The 26,728-nt window shown below is 38.3% G+C and overlaps 1 protein-coding gene across 2 annotated transcripts in view; it reads right to left on the reverse strand.

Annotated features, from left to right (window-relative positions):
• LARGE1 (LARGE xylosyl- and glucuronyltransferase 1) overlaps positions 1-25,192 on the reverse strand; it is a 333,162-nt gene extending 307,970 nt beyond the window's left edge. For both annotated transcript variants that reach the window (XM_026852223.1, XM_026852234.1), the window contains exon 1: positions 25,104-25,192. The gene's annotated coding sequence lies outside the window, so the exon portion shown is untranslated. The remainder of the gene's footprint in view (positions 1-25,103) is intronic.
• Between the last annotated feature and the right edge of the window lie 1,536 nt (positions 25,193-26,728).

The raw sequence follows: 26,728 nt of genomic DNA on the forward strand, positions 1-26,728 counted from the left end.
TAAAAAAACACTTCTCCAAATTTCCTGTAGGTCCTCTTTAGGTACTGGAAGGCTGCTATAAGGTCTCCCCAGAGTCTTCTCCACACTGAACAACCCCAACTCTCTCAGCCTGTCATCATATGAGAGGTGCTCCAGCCTCATCATCTTCATGGCCCTCCCCTTGACTCACCCGTTATAACAGATCCATGTCCTTCTTATGTTTGAGGCCCCAGAGCTGAATGCAGTATTCCAGGTGGGATCTCACAAGAGTGAGGCAGAGGAGGAGAATCATCTCCCTCAACCTGCTAGCCACATTTCTCTTGACGCAGCCTAGGATACAACTGGCTTTCTGGGCTGCGAGCGCACATTGCTGGGTCATGGTGAGCTTCTTGTCAACCAACCCCCCCAAATCCTTCTCCTCAGGGCTGCTTTCAATCCATTCTCTGCCCAGCCTTTAATGGTGCTTGGGATTACACTGACCTAGGTGCAGGACCTTTCACTTGTCCTTGTTGAACTTCACGAGGTTTGCACAGACCCACCTCTCAAGCCTGTCCAAGTCCCTCTGGATGGCACATCCCTTCCCTCCAGCGTGTCGACCACACTACACAGGTTGGTGTTGTCGGCAAACTTGCTGAGGGTGCACTCGATCCCACTGTTCATGTTGCCAATGAAGATATTAAACAGCGCTGGTCCCAATACCAACCCCGAGGAACGCTACTCATCAACTGCTCTCCACTTGGACATTAAGCCCTTTGACTGCAACTCTCTGAGTGTGACCATCAGGCCAATTCCTTAACCACTGAGTGGTCCATCCATCAAATCCATGTCTCTTCAATTTAGAGACAAGGATGTCATGCAGGACAGTGTCAGATGCTTCGCACAAGTCAAGGTAGGTGACATCAGTTGCTCTTCCCTTATCCCCCAATGCTGTAACCCCACCATAGAAGGCCACCAAATTTGTCAGGCACAGTTTGCCCTTAGGGAAGCACATTGGCTGTACCCAATCACCTCCTTATTTTCCATGCACCCTAGCATAGTTTCCAGGACGATCCACTCTGATCTTGCCAGCCACAGAGGTGAGAATGACTGGTCTGTAGTTGCCCAGGTTTTCTTTTTTTCTCTTTTTAGAAACGAGGTTTATGTTTCCTCTTTTCCAGTCAGTGGGAACTTCACAGGACTGTCATGACTTCTCAAATATGACACATAGTGGCTTAGCCACTTCATCCACCAGTTCCCTCAGGACACATGGATGCATCTCATTAGGACCCATGCACCTGTACACCTTCAGGTTCCTTAGATGGCCTCAAACCTGATCTTCTTCTACATTGGATGGTCCTTGTTCTACCAGTCCCCACCTTTGCCTTCCGCGACTTGGGCAGTATGGCCGGAGCACTAGCTGATCAAGACTCAGGCAAAAAATGTAGGTTTTTACTGCAGCCTTCTCCATGTCCCGGCTAACCAGGTCTCCTGTTTCCTTCTGGAGAGGGTCCACATTTTCCCTTGTCTTCCTTTTATCACTAACATGCCCACAGAAGCTTTTCTCAGTGCGCTTGACATCCCTGGCCAGATTTAATTCTATCAGAGCTTTAGCTTTCCTAACCTCATCCCTGGATGCTCAGACAGTTTCTCTGTATTCCCTCCAGGCTACATGTCCTTGCTTCCACCCTCTGCTTCTTTTTTGTGTTTGAGTTTGTCCATAAGTTCCTTGTTCATCCATGCAGGCCTCCTGGCACTTTTGATTTACTTCCTCTTTGCTGGGATGCATCGCTCATGAACTTGGAGGAGGTGATCCTTGAACATTAACCAGCTTCCTTGGACCCCTCTTTCCCTCCAGGGATTTACCCCACATTGCTCTACCAACCAAGCAGATCCCTCAAGAGGACAAAATCTGCTCTCCTGAAGTCCAGGCTAGTGAGCTTGCTGTGTGCCCTCCTCACCGACCTAAGGATCTTGAACCTCACTATTTCATGGTCACTGCAGCCAAGGCTGCCATTGAGTTTCACGTTCCACACCAGCCCCTCCCTGTTGGTGAGAACAAGTATCAACATAATGACTCTCCTCTATAGTGTATTTATATAAAGTATGCTGTAGTGTATTTGATACTGCAAAACAGCTCAGCTGTCAAGTGCAGCCCTGTAGAGCAAGATGATTACGAACTTTAGCTTTCCATAAACAGCTACCTTGAGTTTTATTTTACCACTTCTATTATTCCTTTTCTTACGACTCACCCTGCCACCACCATCATCAAATAAAAAAACATTTCAGTTTAGTTATGAACAACTTTTATGTATCTCTGATAGAAGAAAACATTTTTGACATAGGAAATCACCAAGCTGGTTGGTTATTTTTTACCCAGTGTTAGTAATATATTCTGCACACTGTCACAGTTCATTTAGATGACTCAGTGTAGCTACCAGAAATTGAAACTCACCTACTATGACAGACCCATGAAGAGGCTTAGGTCTGGAGTGATCAATCAGGACTAGCTAGTATTCTAATTCTGTATTTAAACAATGTTTAAAACAATGAGAAAGAGGAGGAAACATGATAAATACAATAATATTTTTTTTCAAAAGACAGTGATAAAAGCTTCCTTATGTAATTATAGAGCACACACGTGGTGACTCAGGTTGGAAACTACCACAAAACCTTTAACGCAAGATCCTGTTTCCACTCATATATACCCTCTGCCAAAATCCCCAAATCTGAGGAGTTTTCTATCCTCCCTTCACACTGATTTTGTTCAGATTGTTACGCCATGCTTTGCAATTTGAAAACTAGCACAAGGAGATAACTTGTATAATTTCATTACTACTGGTTGAGCTTTATACATCTTCTGTCATGAATCACTGCGCAACAAGCATTTGTATGACCCCTTCTTATCATACAGCATGCAATCTAACCAATGAGGTCAATCAACATACCTATCTTTCAGGTGTCTGGGGATGTTTTAAGGAAAGACATGGATTAGGGTCACAGCCATTCAAACGCCCAAAATGAAACATTTTGGCCTGTAGAATAGAAAATTACATTTCCAGCTGAGAAGTACCACAGAAGTTGATTCTGAAGTGTCAAAATATTATTTAGAACACTGTGTTCTACTGAAGTTTTAAACTGTCAATTCAAGTCATACTTTAAGGTAAAATACCTGCTTACTATCTCCTCCAGGAAATGCCTGCACAATAGGCTTAACTAACAGCTGCATAGCCAGCCTTAATCCTGACATTTCTTTAGAGTAGTTTTTAATTTTATGGTCTTGCACATTTTCTGTGTGATGCATCTTTGAGCAACTTAACAGTTTAACAGTTAAGATCCAGGGCCACTATTACTACTAGATTCCTAAATATCTATGTTTATTATGTATCAAAGTATTCCAATAAAGATGAGAATTTCACTGTGATAAACTCAACATAAGCACTCCAGGGCAAAGGGGACTAATTTTTACTCTCTATTTTTTATACATTTCAGTCCGTATTAATAAAAATCACAAAACAGAAAAATATCCAAGAAATTTCAACACTGATTTCCCTCTTTCCCTTAACTGATTTTTCCTCTGCTATAGCTTTACACAGGTATGTTTTTTCAAGAGCAGTTTCTACCAGTAGAGCACAATTCTGGCTCAGACTGTCAGCCACAACGCTGGGATTTCAAGAGGTCTGTAACATGGACCTACATTATCTCTGAAGCTCTGTGTCCCCTGTGTGAATATTCAGAGAGAATCGAAGTTGCTCTGTAAAGCTGAGGAGCACACATTTTCTCCTGCAACATGGGGGTGGTGGTGCTGTCACATAACATAAAACGTGAGGGAACAGACAGCCTGGAGATGCATTTAGCCCTGTGGCTCAACCAGTGCCCTCTCACAATACCTAAAGGAAAGAATTTGCTATAAGTGTATTTTTCCACCATCTGTGTCTACATTTCTGAAGGAGTTCATGCTGGAACTACTGGAAAGTGTGAAGAGTTTTAGCAAAAAGCTTACAATCTAGAGCAGTGGGTCTCATGTTCTGAAAGGGTAAAAATTTCTAAAGAACATGCATGTCAAACACACAAGGAGTCATAAACTTTTATACAAACTCTAGCATACATCAGCCTTTCTTCCCAGATGAGAACACGGCCACATGACGTTGATCCCTGCATCAATCCCATCCAGGCAAAATTATCATAATTAACTGTAATCAGGTCAGAAAATGGAAACAATTACTCCAAAAATTCTATTACAGCTTGGCAGAACACAGAAGCCTTCCTGCCTGCAAGAGACCTGCCTACTGTCAGTTCATAGCCCAGGTGCAAGGGAGTGTTTCACTAAGTCCCCCAAAATTACCTCTGCTGCTGCCTCAACATCCCAGCAGGGCTGTCAGTGGGACAAATAAAGTTTCACCAGTAGCTGTTTCATCATCCTTGAGCTGGTCACAGTCTACCCAAAAAAATCCCCGATTCCTCCAGCCAATAGAAATTTCAAAAAAAGACTCTAGATAACAGCCAGGAATAAGACATACCCTCAGTTCATGGGAACTGGCTGTGTACTAGGCATTCAAAGGAGACTGTATGGAATTTGTCTTTACTCCATACCATTAGGATCCATATCAATTACAACACTTCCTAAGATGTCTGAAAAGGGGCTGTACATGTAAAACCGCACACAGGAGAGACAGAAAAACACCAACAAAAACCCCTTCTCAAACCAAGTAAGTGTCAAGGCACAAAAATTCCAGGAATAGTCTTATGGACTTCATCACACAGATGTATCACGCTTAGGAACATTTACAATCACAGTGACTGGCAGTACAAAAAGTTGAAAGATTAGATAAAAATGTTGAGTGACACACAAAAAATTTACAAAAGCAAGCTATTCAACACAGCAAGCCGTTGCCTGCTATATCTTCTGGTTTGTCTACAGATGGTCAAGAGGTCACTAACAATTGGATTAAATACAACAGTCAAGAGTGAGGAAACAATAAGAACTTGAATTTCTCTAAAAGGAATGAAAAATAAACTTTTAAAAAAATTTCTAATAGAATCAGCCAAAGCTTCTGAAGTTAGTTTCAAGACAATAACAGTATTCACAGAAGTAGGTTGTTTCTGTATCTGAAAAAATAAAAATTCAATCTTATCAAATGTAGCACTAGTTTTATAAAATAACAAGTTCCTCAGATTTTTCTTTTTCTGTTGGCATAGTCTGCCTTCTTGGAAACCATTGCAACATCCTTTAGCTAATAAGTAAGATACAACCAGTAAAACACAACCACTCTAATGATGGAAATTTTGAGAAATGGTAATTCTATATAGAGAAATTACTGTAAAATAGAAGAACTCATGGAAAGGGAAGTTGGTATTTATTTACAAAGTCTCTAAGTAAATTGGGTTTACCCATTAATACTCGTGCTCTCACGGATTTCATTAATTTACATGCTCAAGCCTACATTCTCACAAGCACCAAGATAAAGGTGCCCAAGTAGTTTGCACAGAGAAGATGAAAGACCATAGCTGTTGAGTCTGTACCATGTCTCTGGGGTTCCTCTTCACTGACAAGCCAGCTTTCAGACAGACTCTTCTACACCACTTAGGCACAATCAGCTGTTATGAGCTGGTCTTTAAGTCTTGCTAATTACAACTTCCAAAAATCTGGAGCCAGTTGCTACCCACTGTCTGTTTATTCCCCTCACTTGAAACATCTGTTTTCCTTGTGATCTAACAGGAAGAGGAATGGTATACACGGTATGTCAAAGTCTTTTTCCACTTTCCTTGTGCTACGATGGAGGGTCTTCTGCAAACAAGCCATCTGTGTGTTGGCTTTATCAAAGTGCAGGTCTCTTGCTCTTGAAAAACATATTCCTCAATTTTACATCTGAGAATGGTATTCTTTGTTATCAATACAGGACATGCTTTTAACTGTTTCCTTTGTTTGGCTGTTTCTTCTGGTGCTTACATACACATGTATTTCCACTCATACTGCATTCATAAAATCTTAGTATTTCTTTTACAAATCTCCACTTCTACGCCACCAGCGCTGTCATCTATCACTTTCTGGACATGCACTGACACTTACCAGTCTTGACAGACAGATCTCAGGTTTTAACGATCCTGAAATCATCATAAAGGCGGTCTGGCCATGATTTTAACATAATTTAATCTAAAGTGTAAGAAGTCAGTAACCACTTTGTCCTCAGATTTCAACTGGGTGTAAATACACATGCAAACTGTTCCTTGTTCCCTGCAGTAGTCCCAGTGTTTTGAGTAAATCAGTAATACCTTGTCTAAGGGGACAACGCTTCAGTCATCCAAGCAGGATCATAAAATTTACTCAGTCTACAATGTGACAACATCAAGTATCAATTTTATGAAACTTATATTACCATTAGTTGAAAAATGTACAATTAACATATACTTTCTTTTGTGTTTTACAAGAACCCTATAGAAATTCCCACTCAGGAGCGCAAGGAATATTTACACACTCAATGTCCAGGACAGCTGTTGCCCCAGCAGACCACCTTCCTTTAAAGTATGGTGCTTACTAACTTGGGTCTAATATCCACTTGCAAGGGAACTTATAATAATGAAATATCTCCCACTTAAAATATCAATTTGAAATGCAAATAAGAGTCCAGGAAATGAAAGCAGTACTTTAGTCATGAACATTTACCAACACACTAGGGAGTAGAACTTTGACCTTGCAGCTGATTGGTATGCTGGTTCTGTATGTAAAAATCACTGTTATTTCAGCATGCATAGCAACAGCTCCAATTAATATATATGTTACTGAATTTATTAACAATTGAAATTAAATGGTGTTTGATTTTAATATAAGTACAGAATTAAGGGATATTTTAGTAAAAATCATTTATTTTATATTTATTGTATTTTTAATCTAGCAACCGACTGCTACTCTAAAATTCCCTGTACAGCCCCGTACCAAGGCTGAAGGGATTGGTCATAATTGTTTAGTAGGAACGATTAGAACCTAGGTAACAAAACACGAGGTAATCTGTAAACTGATTTATAATACATGTATAGGACTAGAAGAATGCTAGCAGTTGTCAAGGTCCAGGATTAATGGGAACTGAGGGAAGTAACCGTAACAGCTTGCAGGTACCTGCCAAGAAAACTGTGTCCTTAAGCAAAAGGTAATTCTGGCAGGGGGAGATCGCGACCACCGACTCATGGACCACCTACTCACATTACACCCCAGACCCATTTCTAGACATTTCTAACCTCTACTGCGCAGATTCAGAAACAGGAGGAGAATATGTTAATGATTTCTTGGAAGTTGTGTGCTTATGTATGAAGACAATGAATATGTATGAGTAAGTTCTATATAAGGTGTATGATTCTGGTGCCTGGCACGTGTTGTTGGTGAGAGCACTCCCCTACACGTCCGGCCGTCAATAAAGAAGTGTCTGCTTATCTGCATCAAATTGGTGTCGATAAGTTATTTTTATCCCGGATTTCGGTGACATATAGAAAACAATTCTTGGCAGAGAAAGCAAAACATGCTAATGCAGCAGTCTGTTCTTGAATTCAGAAATCTGGACTAAGTAAATATTTTTAAGTCTACATCAGATTAAAACAAGAAAAAAAAAAACAAAAAAAACAAAAACCCAAACACCAGAAAAGGAAAAAAAGCAGCAATTTACACCCACTGAAGATCTAAACTTCTTTTAAGATGAAGCAACTAATCTCTCCCCCTACCTCCTCATTTGTGTTAGCAAATTTAATAGAGAAGGTGCAAAGTCATCCTTGTTCTGTAAGTTAGTGTATCATCTTTCACAACAGAGGTGATACATAGAATGGCTCCAGCACACAATATATGAAGATAAAAGATGTGTCGAAGAGTTTTGGCTTGGTCCAGGAGTCACTCCATTTCTAGAACAAACTACGCCTTCATTGCCCGTCTAAAGTATTAAACACAAAACAAAAACCATCTCAATGTTTTCCATACACATTCAAACAGAACTAAATACAAATTTTTCTAACATGACAGGTGCAACTGTTCAGATAAGGAGGTCAATTTTGAAAAAAAAATGTCTCTATTAGAGGGTATCATCCACTGCCATTCCTAGAAAACACACAGCTTGTTTAAAGAAGACTCCCAAAGACTCCCAAAAATCATGTGTGTGCTGGGAAGATGGAGAAACAAAAGATTTGCATGACAGACCACTCCATGAAAAGTTCAAGGAGAAACTTGTAGGCTTTTTAATCCTCTGTATTTTAAAGTTTTTAACACTACTAGGAAGTAGTTAATGGCATCAGTGGATCTGAAGAGAACTCCACAGAAATGTGCCTCAGTGGACTTTTACCTACTACTAAATCTCTTCAAGGTATCAGATGAGTACTGATTTTCTGAGATTGACGCTGATGGAGATCTGCTTCAGTACTGAGTTTCAGGGATAGCTGAAAGATGATGACACGCTCCACAGAGGTCAGTTGGGGTGGCTGTAGTCAGATGCCTACCCCAAAACCAGAACACTTAAGCCTGAGATGTTTTGAGATCTAGTCAGTCTTGTATTCTTCCTTCTTTCTCCTCTCCCCTTATTTATCTCATGTTCCTATAAAAATCATTCAGGCAATCATATAGATGAAGTGACCAATTATCATAAAATCTCCCTGAAAACTCATTTGAAATTATAAACGCTCTTCCATTATAACCAGAAAAGGACCCATATTTCCTGCTGTCAATGCAGGAAAGTAAGGGTAGAATCTGCAGTTATCAAGGGAGCAGACTGTCCACGGTCAGTTACTGATTGTTTCTTTGTTCAGAAAAATATCAGGTTGTTGCTTGGGTTAGAGAAGAAATGGGTTAGCCTTACAGGGAAAAAGAATTTGTTTATTTCCAGAGATAAGACAGGTTAGTTTAAATCTCAATAAAGAGATTTTAAGAACTCTTATTGAAACATCATCTGTGCTTTTCCTTCAAGTATAAGTCACCTTATGAGAAGACAATTTTCTTTTACTAGCAATACTAAATCTTGGGTCAGCCAAAAAACAATGAGGAATTTTGGAAGTGCAAGGGAGGGAAAGAAAAATTTCAAGTAGTGTACAGTTTTTAATCTTGCTAGAGAAGTTAATTTGAAACTTTTAGCCAGTTCCCATTCTTTGGACATCTGTTGGATACAGTTATCTTTTGTTTTGTTGACAAATATGAAGTCTTTTCTTATTCTAACTGACATACTGTATTGAGAGTGCTACCATATTCTTAAGCTTCTTTGAAAAATTGCAATCATTTGTGTCATTCAAGATTTACTAACCTCAGTATAGGTATAGCTATCCAGTCTTTTGAGCTCCCATAATTTTTATTTTGATTCACGTGCTTTAAATATTTCACCAAGATCAGCTGGGTACTTGTGCACTATCTTTTCTGAATGGTCTATGTTTTTAGTCTACACTGAACAACTGGCTTCCTACAGAAATAACTCGGGAAGAAATCAGGAAACACAATTTTCAACACAAGATAAAACAACCAGTGGGACAAACCATGAAATGTGGTACCTTCTTTATGAATCAAAATCTTAAAAATAAAGATTGAAAATCTCAGCATTAGAAAGAGCTTAACCATTATTTATGAACTCTTCCCAGGGCCTGGAATAGCTGCTGGAATTCTACAGCCTGATTCCATCAGGCTAGATGGTCAGATTAATTCAACTAGCATTAATCAACATCTCATTATGGAAAAAAAGACTGAGCAATACACAGCAAAATTTTTGCACTCCACTCTCTTGAAAAACAAAACCAAAAAAATTACCAAGCACATCCTCTATCGTATCTCAACAGGGTATCCATCTGGAAAATCTTACCTCCCAGATGCTTTCCCCTACTATTTCCCTGTCCTACTAATCTCTGCAAGACCCCTTGGGGGAAGACAAAACACTGCACAATTTACTGTCAGTCTAACATTTTGAAGGATGGACAATACAAAAGGAAATATACTCTGGACAACAGTCAGTTTCAATATTACAACCGTAAGAAGCAGAAAACCAGAAGTCGATCAATTTGAATAACACAATGAAAAAAATGTATCAAAATTATATTAATAAAACCTAAAAGCACCTTACATGGACACAGAGGTAAAGAAGTCCATTTACAAAAAATAAAAATCACAGATCAACAAGGAAGCCTACCAACCTCTTCCCCTCAAACAAAGTTTAATCATATTAATGCAGTCAAACCTTCAGACAACTTTTTTTTTTAAAAAAAAAAAAAAAAAGTGGAAGGATGAAGTCAATTAAACCAAACTACTACTACTACAGAATTCTAGAAAAGTCCACAAATGTCCCCAGGCTTCAGCAGGATGGCAAGGTTTCTTTTTACCAGGAGTTACCTGTACACTAAAGAACCTTATAAGAGTGTCAGTGAAGCAAGGGAGAGTCATTTCATTAAGTTAAAGGGGGGTTGGACAGATTTGGAAAGACAGACCTTTAAACCTGAAAGTCAGATCTCCTAGCCACGTGAAATGCTTGGGCTTTGAGCAGCTCAGCTATCTATTTGGACCTCTTTTGGTTCCACTGAAGCTGTGTGGCTAGAAACTCTAATGCCTGTTGTGATTTAAACAGACTGAATAGGGAGTTCTGGTGCAGAGAGAACCTTCCTAAGAAGTTAACGCACTTCTCACAATGACAAGTCTACTGGGTACCTGACAAAGGATGAGTTTTATTGCTATCAACTTCTTTTGTCTGACTGAATTTATACAGCACCTCTTTCCAACCTCAAGGTGCACTGTAACAGTGCAAACAAGCAAAAGTTGATTCAAAATATAAATAGAGTAACAACATACTTCTGCTGTATAAATGCAAAAGCACACTCATTGAAGAAAGAAAAAAGTATTTGGTTTTACATGGCTGCTGTTCTCTTACTTTTTTACTCTTTTCCATGCTCAGAAAAACATTCCAAAGCCAGCAGCATGCAACTTGCATAGCATACTTATCATACCCTATATAAAAGTTTCTATGTCCCCTCCCCAGTATCCTCATCCCACTTCAGCTTTACAAACTTTTTTGCTTATAAGCTGCTGAAAATATGAAAATCTGGACAGATATAGTCAAACCAAGTGGATACATAAGAAACCAGTAAGAATTCATACTGTTTTACCCTATTAGGCCAGGAATACATTTCACATCAACACATGCATAAACTAAGCATTCAACAGCCAACTTAGTTATGTCTTGGACATTATTCCAGAATTCCCCAGCACTGCTTGGATCTTCTTTTTGCCAGTTCCTCACTAGACATAGAGAGCTATTAGATCCAATTCAAATGAGTACAGTCCTCCAATTGCATGATGTTAGCAAAATCATTTAAAGCTTCATCTGTGCTATAAATTGTAGCATTACTTATAAAAGAGTTGAGGGTGTTTTCAGAACACATCATTCTTTTCAGTCATAAATGTTTTCTAAAAAACTCCTTACATCAGCAAAGTAAGTAACAAGTAAAATCATTGCAGCAAGTTCACATAACAATAAAATATAGGGGTTCAAACTCCTTTTATCCTCCCATGTTGGAAACACCACATGCACACACATTCCAAGAAGCAATACATGTATCATGTATACCTGGAAGAATAAGTTACTATGAATTTCTGTATACCATCAATCTTTCCTCCAGATATGAAAAATATTTCAGTCATAATTCCTATCTGCAAATATACCAAGTCTGAAATTTTAGAAATAAAGCCATTTGAGTTGTCACAACATCATCATAATCTTGAAAGTGTCTTAACTGAAAACTTCCTCCTTTAGACAGCATTTGGATAACTCAAAAGACAGAAAATATATATTCATGAAACCTTACAAAACGAAAAGCATCTTCTAACTCCTATGAAGATTACAGGCGAAAATCCCCTGCATGTTTTTTTAAGTTGTAAGTAACCATTACAAATTTAGAGAAGCTATATTTCAGTAGAGCTAGAGAAGACAGGCTCATTTGCTATTTTTATTTGCTATAGCATCACCCTCTATTGCACAAGTAGCTATCTAGTAAGACAGAACTACTTGCATTTCTCACCACTGTTATTTCATCTCATAGGTTTTCCAAAGATCTCTGTTCATAAAATGTTTGTCAAAATGCACTCACACATAGCACCAGGCAAAGAGAAGATGAGAGACAGATGCTTCTGTATGTTAGTGGGCGGGATGGGAAAGCAATTGGGGAAGCAGCTTTGCATCCAATTCATTTTAGTTCTTTTCCTTTTAACCATCTAACAGCAACTCACAAATTCACCTGAAACATATTAGATCTTCTGAACTTGTAAAATAAGGCATTATTGAAATTGTGGCAGGGAAGCCAACTCAGTTTAGAGGACGTAACAGACTAATTGTAGAACAACTTTTTTCATTACAAGGTTATGGATTAAAAAAAAACAAAGGTTATGTTTACATGTAGTGAGAAGATGCACAGTCACAGAAGCAGCAAGGTAAAACATTATTTGTAGTTCTTCCCAGAAGAAACTCCTTTCAAAAAAAATTTCTTCTTAGACAAATTTTCCACCTGGAAAACAGCAAAATAGATCAGCAACAGCTTAATCTCTCAGTTTCCTGCTCCTGTGTATTCCTTTCTTCCACATATGCTGTTCAGCTACTTGAGTGCATGGCTCTTGGAATAACCTAGCTGTCTAAGATCTGAAACTCACTTCCAGCCTTTATAGATTCTATCACTGCAACATTTACTACTGTAAAACTGAGGCTGTTGTAAAGTTTGCAAGTTACAGAAATAAATTCTGGTTTTCCATTTATTTCCTTTGGTTTAGATTGCTTATCTTAATACAGGCCTTCACCAGCTGCAGTATTTGTTGAAAGTACACAAAGTTGCAAATTCTACTAACCTATATTCACATATGCCAATCACACTTATGTAACTGTAGGTATAGGACATGTGTATCTTACTAATGTTCCAATATATCAAAGCACAAAATGGAAGACATTTCTGTGTAGTATCACCATGGGACAGAACTAAGTGAGCAGAAAGTCCTTATCTAGCTCCATCTAAGCTACTGAAGGTGAAATCAAGAGGTGAAACATATACAACAATGACTAAACTGATAAAGGGTACAAAATTATTTGTTTTATTAGATGAACACAAGGTACCGCAAACAGGCTATTATCAAACCTCTTCATTGACAAAGCTTTCTGTCAAAAGGACAAATAAAAACAAGTGCATAAATCACAAGGACATGTGGTTTAAAGTCCTTATCGCAGAGGATCACTGAGCGGCTTTTGCATCCTAACTCCTTGCTTTTAGTACCTCCATCTTTGTTTTAGTAGTGTAACTATTATTACCAGTGCTATCTGAAGACTAGTCCCTTGTAGTTATGGATGGAAAACAGAAAAACGCCCACTTATTAAGAGACAAGTCTGGGGTATGCTTTAAAGGTATATTCAGTAACCTTAGGATAGGAGTGTGTTTTTAATGAGTCCTGCCAGTTTTGTCCAACTGTGTAATGCTTTAATTATTGAGCACTGTACTGGGCATTACGGACTATGGTTGCCAGGCACCTCCAAAACCCCATGGTTTTCCTGTGCTAATCATGATGCAAATACCTAACAAAATAACTATGCCTGTCCCAAGGTACTCACACAATCCAAATGTACAATTAAGGAAAACAGGTAGCTAAACCAGGGAAATACAGCTGAAGCATAGAGGAAATGGGTCAAGTATAGCAATCAGCAGTCACACACACTTTCAGGGATGCAACAAGGGAGTAACCACTCCCAAATAACACCAGTTTCACTGACAATATTCAGAATATTCATTACATACTACAGCGTGTAAGCATCTCGCAGTCTAACTCAAAATGAAGACTAAAGGAAAATTGCTCAATTTATACATAGTACAAATTAGGATTTTAACCTGAAGCCCAGATAAAATGATAAATTGATGTTCTGTGCAACCCTAAGCAGACAATGAAAAGATTTCATCAAGTAGCCCCCAAATCTTAACACAGGTCATCATGCCACCTCAGCTCTGCTGAAATTAGACATCACTACAAACATACACTCACTTCTCAGTTTCTAAGAACCCTTTTGAGACTACACTTTCCTGCATAAAAAAAAAAAAAAAAAAAAAAAAAAAAAAAAAAATCCTCAAACACCTAGCTTGCCATCAATTTTTTTTTGCAGTCAGCAACTGCAAAATTTTGGTCTCAAGGCAACCCTTCTTTCCCAAAGGCTCACACACATTTGATCCAAAATGTGGATCAAAACTTGATTAGTAAAAGAATGCAGCTCCAAGGGTGAAAGGTGGGGCCCAAAAACTAGAAGCCAAACAAAAAACAGAAGCGAGAGAGCCAGTGAGGAGGTGGAGGAGAAATAAAAAACATGATGTTCTAATCTACTAATACAAGAACTTGAATATTGTTTATAAAACCAGAATGCTCTTCCTCCTAGCTGCTAAGCCACTATTCTCTTAATGATGAGGAAGAAATTGGTTTAAAATCTTCAGTCTCAAATTTCTGCTTCAAAATTATGGTACTTTTCAGCAAGGCAGATGCTGACTCAAGTAAAAAGCTTAGCAAAGCTGAGCAGTAATTAAGAGATTTAATTTAAAACAAAATTTTACATTTGTACAAGGGGAAATGTTCTTCTTATGACATGAAATTTCCTGTAATACTGAAAAGATGCATGGAGATACAGCATCATTTAAGTCTTTCATTTGTCCTGTGAAGTAAGCCATTACTTCTGAGGGTATATAAATATACACTTGAATAAAGACAATAATTGAAGACTTAAGAGGTAACAAATACTACTGAGAGCCAAAGAAAACAGTTCTTAGAGCTTTTTAGGATCACGTAGTCAAGTCCTGATCCAAAATTCAAGTCAACAGGCACCACGCCATTACATTCCTATAAAGTTAGAGCAAGCCTCAATGGCTCTGCAATATGCCTCATAGAATTTCCTAGATTGTATTTACAGAAATTAGACCTGTAGCAGTTTGTGCTTTATTTCAAATCAGTGGTTTCAGTTTGTGAATACCTGAAAGTTCTACAGATGCAGATGGAAAAATAACATCTATGAGTCTGCATTTCCTAGTCAATCAAGAATTAAAAACCTTAGAAATTATCTACAGATCACCAGTTATTCTAAATAATTTAATAGGAGTTAATGACCTTAATGATGAGAATTTTGACTAACTAACATTCCATACTTATCTTTAGCTCAAATGAAGTTATTCCCAATATATATAAACATGGGACAAACAGTTAGATGTGTCAGTGTTTTAAATAGATTCTTCTTCCTATCTGTAGTTTAACAATGGCAAGAAATTTTGCACTAACTGTGCTAAGCCTGGGTAAAGAATCTCTCCTTTATTTGAATATTCAGTGGTTTTAAGAAAATAAGTACATAAGAATCCAAAACTTCAGTCTGTTAGCTACAGGCATGCAGGGAGAGGAAAGATAAAAACCTGCAAGTATGATAGCACCTTGAACATTCAGTGATGCTTAGAGAGATGAATTACATGCATCGAGCATATCCCAATCTGCATTCTAGATATAACAAGTAACCTCAGATACACTTCTATGCCAGCACTTAGGAAAGCAGCTTCTAGAATACAGTTCCTCATCTGCATCAAAAAGCTACTCCTGAGCCACAGAATTAGAGCAAAACCTTGAACATCTATATTTGTGTTCTGCCAGCAAAACAAGTAAGCCCAAAAATTCTTAAAATCACAGCATCCCCTCCAGTTTTCACACCAAGTATAAGCCATGACAAGAACATCTTGAATGAAAATTAGTTCTAAATGAAAGCAAGAATACTTAGCACCTTTCTGGTGCATTTCATCTTGTAAAAACACTGCAATCATTAATGTGCCAAGATATAAAAGAGCCATTGTTCTAGTCAAAGGAGGCAAGAAAAGAGGATGAAGAATTTGGTAACGAAATGGACAGATGGCTGGCTGATACTTAAGTTTTGTATATTGTGGTTTCATTCTCATCCTAGGGACACATCAAACCAGGTTCTGCAGTTTTAGAACAGCAAAGGAATACTACATTACTGTATATTGAGAGATCCTGGTAAACCTGGGTTACTTTTAACACTAATACTTTTCCGACTGAAACTCCTCTTGTTTTTCTTAAATTGTCTGCAAAATTATTTTATTCTGTACCATCATAAAAAAAGATTTCAAATCATTATTGAGAATAAAGTGTTTCTCCTTCACAGTTCCCATTACTGCATTTCCAAAAGCACACATGCCCAGCATAGTGAAAGTGCTACATGCAAAGCTGTAATTTGTTTAAGTTTGTACATTACATGCCATGCTGAATTCCATTTTCATTTTTTAGGGTGCTTTGAAGCTCTTTAGACACAGCTAACAGGAAAGACTTATACAAGATATATCATGAAGCATTATCTGCTACATTCATAATTCTTTTGGGGCATCTAATGCTACTAATGTAGATCAGTGCTGAGATCTCTATTGAGAGCTCCGTATCATCCAGAAGCACTACTGTATGCTTGCCAGTATTCTACTACAGCAAACACTGGTAGCTAATGGAGCAGGGCTCTAACAGAAGATCCTCATCTATATTGGCTAGTACCTCACTCTACTACTAGCAGCATTGATTTCAGTGAGACAGCTCATAGGAAAAGTAAAGCAAGAACGGCAAAGTTTTTCACTTCAGCACTTAACGTTCAGCTCGTTAAAGGCTCAGCTTGAAGCTCTGGGAACCTGGCAGAACCATTCCCACTAGGGTTTTGAGTAGGGGCCTTGGAAAATTAGAGGCTTGAACTTGATAGAGAAAGGAACAGAAGCTAGTTAAGAGCTCCCATTGTTCAGCCTAGTTTAGAAGTCTTGGTTACTTGTGGGAATGTCCACTGGGTTTCCACAGTCAACTCAGAAAGTTCCAGTCAGAAAAAAACAAAACAAAACAAAACAAACAAACAAAGAAACAAAACCCACACCACAACAAACATGGAAGTTGGTTGTCAGATCAACATTTGACAGGAATATATAACTGAAAACATTAAGGGTATCATCTAACAATCTCCTTGGCTAAAAGCAGAAAGGAGTAAGGGGACCTGAAAACCTGAACAATTAAGAGAGTGATTTCTCACTACAGAGATCAAAGTTGACATTACAAACAGCTCCTGAAAATGGTTCTTACTCTTAATAATGTTTTCTCTGACCTGCCTAGAATACCAGTGCTTAATCCACTAAAAATTCACAAGAAATTCCATTTTGCTTTGATTAATCAAAGATACTAAGTCCTAAAAATGACAGTTGTAACTGAATCAGACCAAAGAGAATAAGCTCCTGGTGATCAAAAAAGTTGTATCAAAAACTCAGATATGCACGGTGAATACAGGTAAATAAAAAGACACAAAACCAGAAGGGAACTTTGATTTCTTTCTATTTGTGATGAATGACTCAGTTCCTGCCATGTTAGATGGATTTCACCTTCATAAATTACCATCACATGGCAGGTGCTGTGGGATCTGTCTCCACCCTGCTAAAGATTTCTGTTCAGTTAGTCCAAAAAATTGCTTTTATATACTATTGTAAGATTTTATTTTAGCACTTTCAAGTCAAATATAAAAATGTACTTAAAATACCACATCAATTAAAAAGCAATGTAACCTGACAGAGAAAACCAGTTGTGTCTCAGAACTACAGTGAATTTTTTTCAGAACTGTCCCATGTTGCTGCTTCCAGTGAATCACAACAAGAATACAGATTTTATTTTTTCCAAAGACATTTCAACAAACAAAACCATTGTTAAGCAAGCCAGTAGTACTCAAATAACAAATTATTGAGATTAAAAGTACAATGTAAAAAAAAAAAAAATTTAGAAAAAAGAAAGCTGGTTGATACTCAAGAATCACCTCCTCCAAGCTCAAGAACCATTCATCTCAATGATCAGGAAGTCAGGCAAAAATGCCAGGCCTACATGGATGAACAAGGAGATCCTGGCAAAACTCAAACACAAAAAGAAAATATACAAAAGGAAGAAGAAGGGACAGGTAACCTGAGAGGAACAGAGATGCTGCATGAGCATGCAGAAATGCAGTCAGGAAAGCCAGAGCCCACATAGAGCTGAAACTGGTGAGAGATGTAAAAAATAGGTATCTGAAGAGAGGGTGTGAAGAAGATGAAGCCAGATCCCTCTCAGTGGTGTTCAGTGACAGGAAAAGAGGCAATGGGCACACACTTAAACACAGAAGGTTCCCTCTGAACATCAGGAAACACTTTTTTACTGTGAGGCTGACTGAGCAATGGCACAGGTTGTGGAGTCTCCCTCTCTGAAGATATTCAAAAGCCATCTGGACATAGTCTTGCAGAACCTGATCTAAGTGGCCCTGCTTGAGCAAGAGATAAGATCCCTTCCAAACTTAACCATGATTCTACAAAAGCACTGCTGTGTCAGAAAACTTCCAGCCATTCACCAGTGTTTATATTGCTGTTTTACATTAGCCTTCCTGTTCCATGAAGCACCCTTAAGGTACACACAGAGTCTGTGTATTTGTGTTTCACCCAGCCTGACAGGAGCCCTCTCTTAACCAAGGCCTCTAGCCATTTTAGTAACATGAATAAATAACTGCTTTCTATACTACATTCACAATTCTATTATTTCAATCAGAAAAGTCAAGATTTTTTCCCAAGTCATAATACCTTCATATGTACCAACTTAAAATATGAAAGCCTAGGAGAAAAGGAAAAGAAAGAATAAAAAGAAAGAAGGAAAAAAAAAAAAAATCAAACTCAGGCCTTTCTCCATATACCAATGTCGAACTGCAGGACAAATGAAACTGAGTAACAAAACCTTAACATGGAAAAAAAAAAAAACAAAACAAAAAACCACGTTGTAAAATTATTTCAGAGAATTCTTGATATTAACTGCAGGTCCAGAAATATTTATTATTGACATATAAAAGGATATTTTTTAGTCTGAGAAGAGAAAGGGAAGAACCTCACCTATGAAAAATTTGGAGAAATTCAGGACAAAAAGGACATCTGAAAAAATTGTTCTGTATCACACTACACCACCTTCAGAAACCTGTTGAATATGGATTTACCTCAGTACTGTTTCTCTCTTTCTCTCTTCATTTCTCTCCATTCCTTCACCCTTAACAAATGTGCCTAGCAGCACAGTGGGATACATGCCATACAAACATAGCAGTAGCCTTCTATTCAGACAGATGCTGTGCCTGCCCCTGCTTATCATTGGTCAAGACTGATATAAAATTAGGTCATTAATAGAAGTGCCACATTTTTAACCCAGTTAGCATGTGTCAGTAATTCAGTGGAGACTCTGGTCTCCTTAATGTTCATTATGGTGACTTCTACGAAACAGCAGCGGCCTGTGCCTCCTACCCTCTCCAGGTTGTTAGCACCACCTGACCATAGATAAAACTCCATATATTTAATGAACACTAACCCACAACCTTTAAAGACCAAGCTATATTTATTTACTTCAAGTATTCTCCTGTTTTCTTCTGCTTTAAAAGTTGTACTGATTTCTGGTTTTGAGAAGTAAAACACACTCCTTTCTTCCTTTGGTCACAGCACTGCCTCTAAATTAACAAAGATCTGTAAATTCTACTACAGTGGGTTTATTCTGTCATTTATCCAGTTATCAAGTAACTTCTTTTGTTTGTTTAAGATGCACCTATATTCTGTACAATTGCATAAAAATTATTATATGCCAAGTATCATCAGGAACTTGGTTTTATTATCTAAGGAACAACTATATTAAGCAATAATTCTTGCTAAAGACACTGGTGTTTTCACATGTCTAAAGCACAGGACCGCGTTCAGGAAACCAGAGTTCTGCTCATTGCTTTTTGACTAATCACATGGGCAACTTCGCTCAAATTACTTCAACTGCAGTGCAGTGTATCAGTTTAAGTTTCTATAGTGTCATTTTCCTCACTCTAACCTGCTGTGTAAGCATTCAAGAACCTATGGATTTATTTCCACAACATGCCTAAGACTAGAGAACTGGCAAAGTTATGCTGTACATGAAAAATACTGTCATCAGTTTCAGTTCCTTGCATACCAATGGCACAACATTACTGGTTTTGCTCATCTTGATGAAGAAAAAAATGCTAGGAATATCTTTCTTCTCAGCTCATTCACCAACTGTGCACAGTTATTCACATTGTGATTGTAACATAAATCAAGATCTAAGCTTACTTAACAGTATTTCAGATGTTTCCAATATACGATACAGTTTGATACATCTCAGGTGGCAGGTATGAGCACTGGTGTGACAGCAGTGGCCACTGGCAGTATAAACACGTGGATATTTTACATCCAACTGCCCCAGGTAGGCATGAAAAAGCAAGGGGCAAAGCTGTGGGTACCAACAGAAGAGATGTAAATTCCAAGACTGATAAGGCAGTACTGTGCATGGTTTTCCACTGTCCAAACTAGCTGGAGAGTGATTTGATTGTGGCCAAGGAAGAATCATTCTCAAGGAATGCTTTCATATGGAAAGGAGGTGTTCCAGTGATGAAGGATCTGCATCGCTAATCTAATTTGGGGTTTGAATGACCCCAAAAGTTTGCTAGAAGCCACTATTTCAATCTAGTGGCCTTTAAGGTGCGCTAGCATTATACTGAGAACAAGAGAAAAGAGGCAGCTGCAAAGTTTGGAAGGAAATGTAGTAACTTAAGCCACTGTACTCTCCTCCATACCTGAAATCAGAGCAACTATGGAAGGATACAAATTCATTCTCATACACATTGCTTCTTTCTTAAAGTCAACTAAATTGCAAGACAATTGCTGGACAATGAGTTGAAGACAGCTGCATCTCAAACATTCGCAGCTTGTACATTTTACTGTTGCTCTCTGAGGTAATAATACATGCCAGATTATCAGTTTGGTTGCATTCTGAATAGTAGTCTGAAAAACTTGATATAAAATCAACAATATCAAGAACAAAAGCTTCCCTTTCCTGCCCATCACCAAATGGTTTGGTTTTGCCACTAGTGGGTCCTATCTCTCAGCGAACTCACTATCAGTACTGATTTTTTTTTCCCCTCTTTCTCCATTTGCAGCATCCTGTATTTTGCCAACATAAATCTCAATGAAGGAAGATATCCCAAACTAAAAGCTTCTGCAATTTCTTTAAACTGATAAATTTTTGCTTAGTGAAAGTTAATGTCAACATGCAACTTCCCTAGTACTAAAACCGACATCATCACCTACTGATTTCAACTACTTGGAAGAGTCACTGAAGTGGAACAGATTCTCATAAACGTAGTTGATATCGAAGAGCTCTAGAAGACCAAGATAAAGGATGTAAGCTGTAAAGTATTCCAATAATAACAACAGAAAATGTCCACATTTAGAGAGTCCTCATTCTTCTCTACTTTGATGAAACAGCACCTAATTGTATGGTACACTCAACAATGAATAATCAAAAAATACAAACAAGTGTAGCCTTTTAAAATGGTAGGAACCATCTTTATCTTATTTAACAATTCTCAAGCACACCAGCCAGTATTTTAGCATCTTAGAAGACTAACATGAATGACAACCTCCCTTTGTTTTTATTTGAGTTACACTCTAGAACAAGTTTAAGGATTGAAAAAAAGATGAGACTACAGGAATACAGAATTTAACTGCTGCCTGCAGAGCCTCAGAGTTGATGTCAAGTCATTTTCTATAAAAAACAGGAAGTCTAGGACTCCCTTCTGTTAGAAAACAAATGAAAGCTACTATTCTTAAGAACAACATGATCTAAAGAACATATATTCAGGGATTTAATAATGTTGGAATGATTTGGTTTCATTTATTTCTATCCAGTGCCTTTCCAATACCTTTGGCCTGAAAAAACACCAAATTAAGCACATTCACATACTGAAGTCCAGTAATTTCTGAACATAAAATTCCATTTGCAGCATTAATTAGCAGCAGCATTAACTGAAGACAGAAGAGAAAACAATCACCAAGGGAATTTGTTACTGAGGTGACTAAGGTTCAGGAGCACAGCAGGGTAGTCAGAGAGGAGGAAAGTGAAACCTAGTCAGGAGGAACTGGGTTGAAAAGCTTGAGTATCAGCTGGAAACTTCATCTCATTTGAACAGTTCACAATTCTTCTTGCTCCTCCATTTCACCATGCAACAACACTTTATATTACAGGATGAGAAGCATTCTTTTCTCCAAATAAACAAATTAATTCCCAGGTCCCTAAACAAGTACAAAAAGTCCATCTGGAAAGTGTAACAAAACAAAACCAAAGAGTTTTGGGTTTTGGTTTTTTTTTAAGAAAGATTAAATCGAATTCCACAATTCCTCTCCTTCACTTCTCTGCCCTTTCTCTCCTCTTCCTTCCCCCAAAACCAAAATCCTTCATTCTTCTCTGGATTTAAATTAAGATTGCTCAATAACATAGTTTTCTGCTAGTCTTAAACCTTAGCTGTCAAATGCCTACCAGGCGATAAAATCCAAAAGCTAATGATACAACTGAAATTATGGCATTTCGCATGTAAATACTACATAATGGGATAAAGTTTAGAGGAACTATTGACAGCCGCAACAGAAAGCAACAACTCCACTTCCTTGGAAGTTTTAAGCAGCAGAAAATTTCCGGTGAAGGCAGTGGGGCATTGCTTAAAAAGATTTAATTTTTTTTTTTAGGAACATAAATTTTCCTGTAAAACTATATCAGTACCAGAATGCAAATGTGGGTTTAAACTCATATGGGTGGTGTTGTTCTAAGAAAGCTATGGTTCTGGTGTTAGCACTGCTACTTGCAGCTTTGCCAAACAACAGCAGATCAAAAAATATTATGATTTCTATAATTTTCACAGATACCTGGGAAAACAGTAAAACCAGCCACTGTTAACTGATGTGACCCTTAACTAGCTGCCCCTTAGGCATCATGCACAGGGTCTGGGTCAACATATGCAACTATTCCCTGAGGACAGAAAATTGGTATAGACATGGAGTAACAGAAATGCCTCATCTATGCTCAAAAACGCATGAGAGAACAGTAGAGTAGCGGTGGCATCTCCTCATAGCACTAATCATGAGATCAGATGCATAAGGACAGGGAACTCCATCCTTAAGAAGTCATCTCTTTCTATTATTTTCAGACATACTTATGTAGACGTTAGTGAGGAAGACTGCATTCTGCCTGTACCATTTGAGATTTCCAGCTTCCCCCATCATCAGGCTTATGTGATTAGATCTGGATTTTTCCTACAGCACTATACAGATATTGCTGGGGTGGTTCTTGCCAATTTTAAGTGTAGCTTCTTCCCAGTTAACTCCATTGTTGTGAAAACAGTATAGCTATATCCCAAAAAGAACAGTGATGTGGATAATACTGTAAGCATCATTAGATCAGACCTGGTCTGCAAATTAAAACAGGCAATGGAACTATTTCAGTTTGCTTCTAATTGTGACACAGATGGCACTTAAACAAGGATTCCAGTCTTGGCAGTTTTGCTTCAAAGTCAATGTCAAGGCCAGGATAATCCCTTATTGCAATTTTCTCCTTGATTTTTAAGCCACCAACTTCCATATAAAAGAGAATTGGTTATCTGCTACTCCCCTTCTACATGTATTGAAAAAGCTTTGGCAAGACATAGGATAGACCTTCAAATACTGAGCCAAGTGACACCAAAGAGAGTCATGAATCCCTATAAGGTACAAAGCTCATTTAGCCCTTATCTTCAGATGAGTGTATCACAAGGAAGAGAAAATTAGTGACCCAATGAAAAAGAAAAGTAAAATTACCTTCCTTGATCACAGTTCTGACTCTCCAGCTCTTAAATGACACCAAGTATTTAATAATGATCAGTTATTGATTTTTAAACTAGCATTCACTACAAAAAGATAGATGAGCTAAACCCAGACAATTAACAAAGCAAAAATGGTGCACATGCTCATGTATGTATGTTTCCACACACAAAACTACTTTCCAGAAAGTTCTTTAGCCACAGAATTAGACAAAAAAACAATACACCTAAGTCTAAAGAGAATGGAGACAAACTCATAAATAAGCAACCTTGGCCTTTATGTCCTCTTCTCACACAAGCCTTTATCTTAATGTTATCAGCACATACAGATTATAGGAAAAATAGATACACCAGAAATCTTATATCCTTAAAATGGATACTTTTTTAGTTTATTCCAATGCGGATGATGAAAAGTCTTCAACCAAATCTCGCAAGAGTTCATTAACATAGGCTTTCATACAAGCCCTAAGGAAAAAAAAAAAAAAAAAAAGTAATGTTGTTCTGGATCTAGACAAGCAACTCCCATCAACATCAATAGGTGCTTGGACATAGACCAAGTTTAGCATATAGTGCAATGACTTTGTAGTCAGGTTATGAATTTTACCCATTATTAATCTTTATAAACATCAGGAAAAATGGCTTGGATTTTCTTGGGTTTGTGTATGTGCGTGCTTGTTTTCTTAAGATTGCTCTTATATAGGCACACATACAAAAAAGAAATCAGACAGAGGATGAAAGTATTCCAGTAAGGGTCTATTGACAACTAATCATTTATTCCAGGTTAAAACAAAAAATACACATTTGACACACAAGTAATAGTTTGGAGGATTGTTCCTTCAAAAGCATTATATTTAAGAACAACTCAGCAATTTAAGTGCACATGGGAAGTGCTTAGTTTTCCCAGTTTCCTAAAATAATTCATTCAGAATGAATACTACTGCTAATATTATGTCCTACACACTGAAATTTGAGATCAAGCCTCTGACATCTTCACGTTGCCAACAGAGATGTAGTCATTCACCACTGCTCTACACTTCAGCTTTCTGAGGACTGTACTTTGGAATTCCTGTAGATCGAAGAGCTGGCACAGGGAATTCAACACATTAGTAATGCTATTTTCAGGAATACGTCAAAGAAAGCCAGTGCATATATCCCCAGACAGGAGAAAACTTATCATCTTTTTCTGTCAACTAAACAGAGAAAAAGTTGGCATGCATATTTCAGATTTTAAATTAAAAAATATCTTGCTACATACTGCCATCCAAATACCTCTAAGCTATGCCTTCCTCATCAGAAACTGAGAAGGGGGTATGTACTTTGAATAGGAAAAGATTCAACACACAACATAAATCAAAAATTGTGAGAATTAAACATAAACAGGATAGAGAAAGGGAACCTGTTACCACAGCAGGCAATTAAAAGACACACACAAAAAAATCAAAACCAACCTACCAATCCAATTATCCATCAGAGACTCTGCAGTTACTGTGGCTTCTACATGACTTCCAGCCTTGCTGATCAAGGGCCGTCACAGGACACCTAAGCAGTGAGAATTTCACATTTCAAACTTGGAATACTTAGGAGCAATTTGCAGTTTTCAAGAAGCCTAGAGAAACCTGTTCCACCTTGGTCATTTCTCCATTTTAAAAAACTGCAACACAGTGAGGATGTTTAGGGTTTAGTTTTTGTTAACTTCTATTCTTACAAGTAAACTAAATGTTGATAACCTATCTCCATTTGCAGCACGGAGCAGAATGACTTTCTTAGAAACTTGCCCCTGCCCTGAACTTATCACCTGAGTTTATATATGCAATTTCTCCTCTAAGCTTATATTATAAATGATGGAGCTCTAGGTGGTGAGAAAAAAAAGCCTTATTTTATCAGTCTTAATACAATAGTCTGTGCATTTTCACCACTGAATGGCAAAAAAAACCCTACCCAAACTAGTCCCCCAGCATACCTTTGCAGCAGTAATCTAAAAAATATGTGGCAAATCACTACCCTTTTTGTGTGAAGCTAGCTTTTTTTTTTTCCCCCCCAGCAGAAGACATAACCACTTACACAAACGGCAGGGAAAGCTAGACAACAGAATATTAATCTGTATCCAGAAGATTTCATTAAATAATATGTGCTGACCTGTTGGCAATTGCAAGGTCTGTTTTTAACACAGTACTTTGTTTAGCCCAGTGCTTTCTGTTCCTTCCAGCACTGAACCTGTGTATTTAAAAAAAGCTAACAATGTTTAAAAGACATTTGATTCATTGTCATTTCTATCCTGGCATCCATACCTTCCAAAATCCATAAATGACAGTCACTGCTGTAAAACTGTTTCCTGTAGTAATTTTAAGAGTGCTATAAAAACCCGAGTACAATACATGCTCAAAAAGGTAAGACCTTTTAATAACTGTTCAAATGTCTCTACCGGCTAATTTTCAGTTTAAAAAATGCATGTTGAAAAAAAAGTAGGCTTTATTTACAGTCTCAAGCTGAACAAAGCATAAGACATTGTACTCAGGTGAAAACACAAATAAAGATCGCTTGTCTGATGCTTTACAAAGAAATCACTTGCTTTTTAAAATCAAAACTGGGCACAGCGGAAGAGCTAGGAATCTCTCCAAAAGCTGTTATATAAGGCATTGTCACACTTCATGTCACCTCCAGAGAGGCCGCAAATTGCTATTTCCTCCCCCACCGCTCCGTGAGCAGGGATTAATGACCTAAATGACACAGTTCTCGGATAGGAGGCAATAGCAGAAGCCTTCCCCAAAGGAGAGCTTCCTGGGCTGAGGCTTGCTTTGGAGGCTGAAGGGGGACGGGGAAACCACCTTCCCCGCCTCCGCGTCCCAGCGAAACTCCGGCTTCACCGGGAGCCAGCTGCCAGGTCCCGGGAGTTCAGGCAGACAGCTCCGGGGCAGCCCCGCCGAGGGACAAGGCATTGGTGCCTCACGGCGTGACACCCTGCCACCCGCGGTCAGCGGCAGCCGCGAGCCCCGGCCTCTCCCGGAGTCCCGCGCATACGGAGGCACTTGGCGGGGCGGCGGCCCCGTCCCCCCGCCTTCGCCCCACGGCGTGACACC

The sequence above is a fragment of the Athene cunicularia genome (assembly GCF_003259725.1).
Source record: "Athene cunicularia isolate RWA chromosome 1 unlocalized genomic scaffold, athCun1 chr1_part1, whole genome shotgun sequence".
Classification (NCBI taxonomy): domain Eukaryota; kingdom Metazoa; phylum Chordata; class Aves; order Strigiformes; family Strigidae; genus Athene; species Athene cunicularia.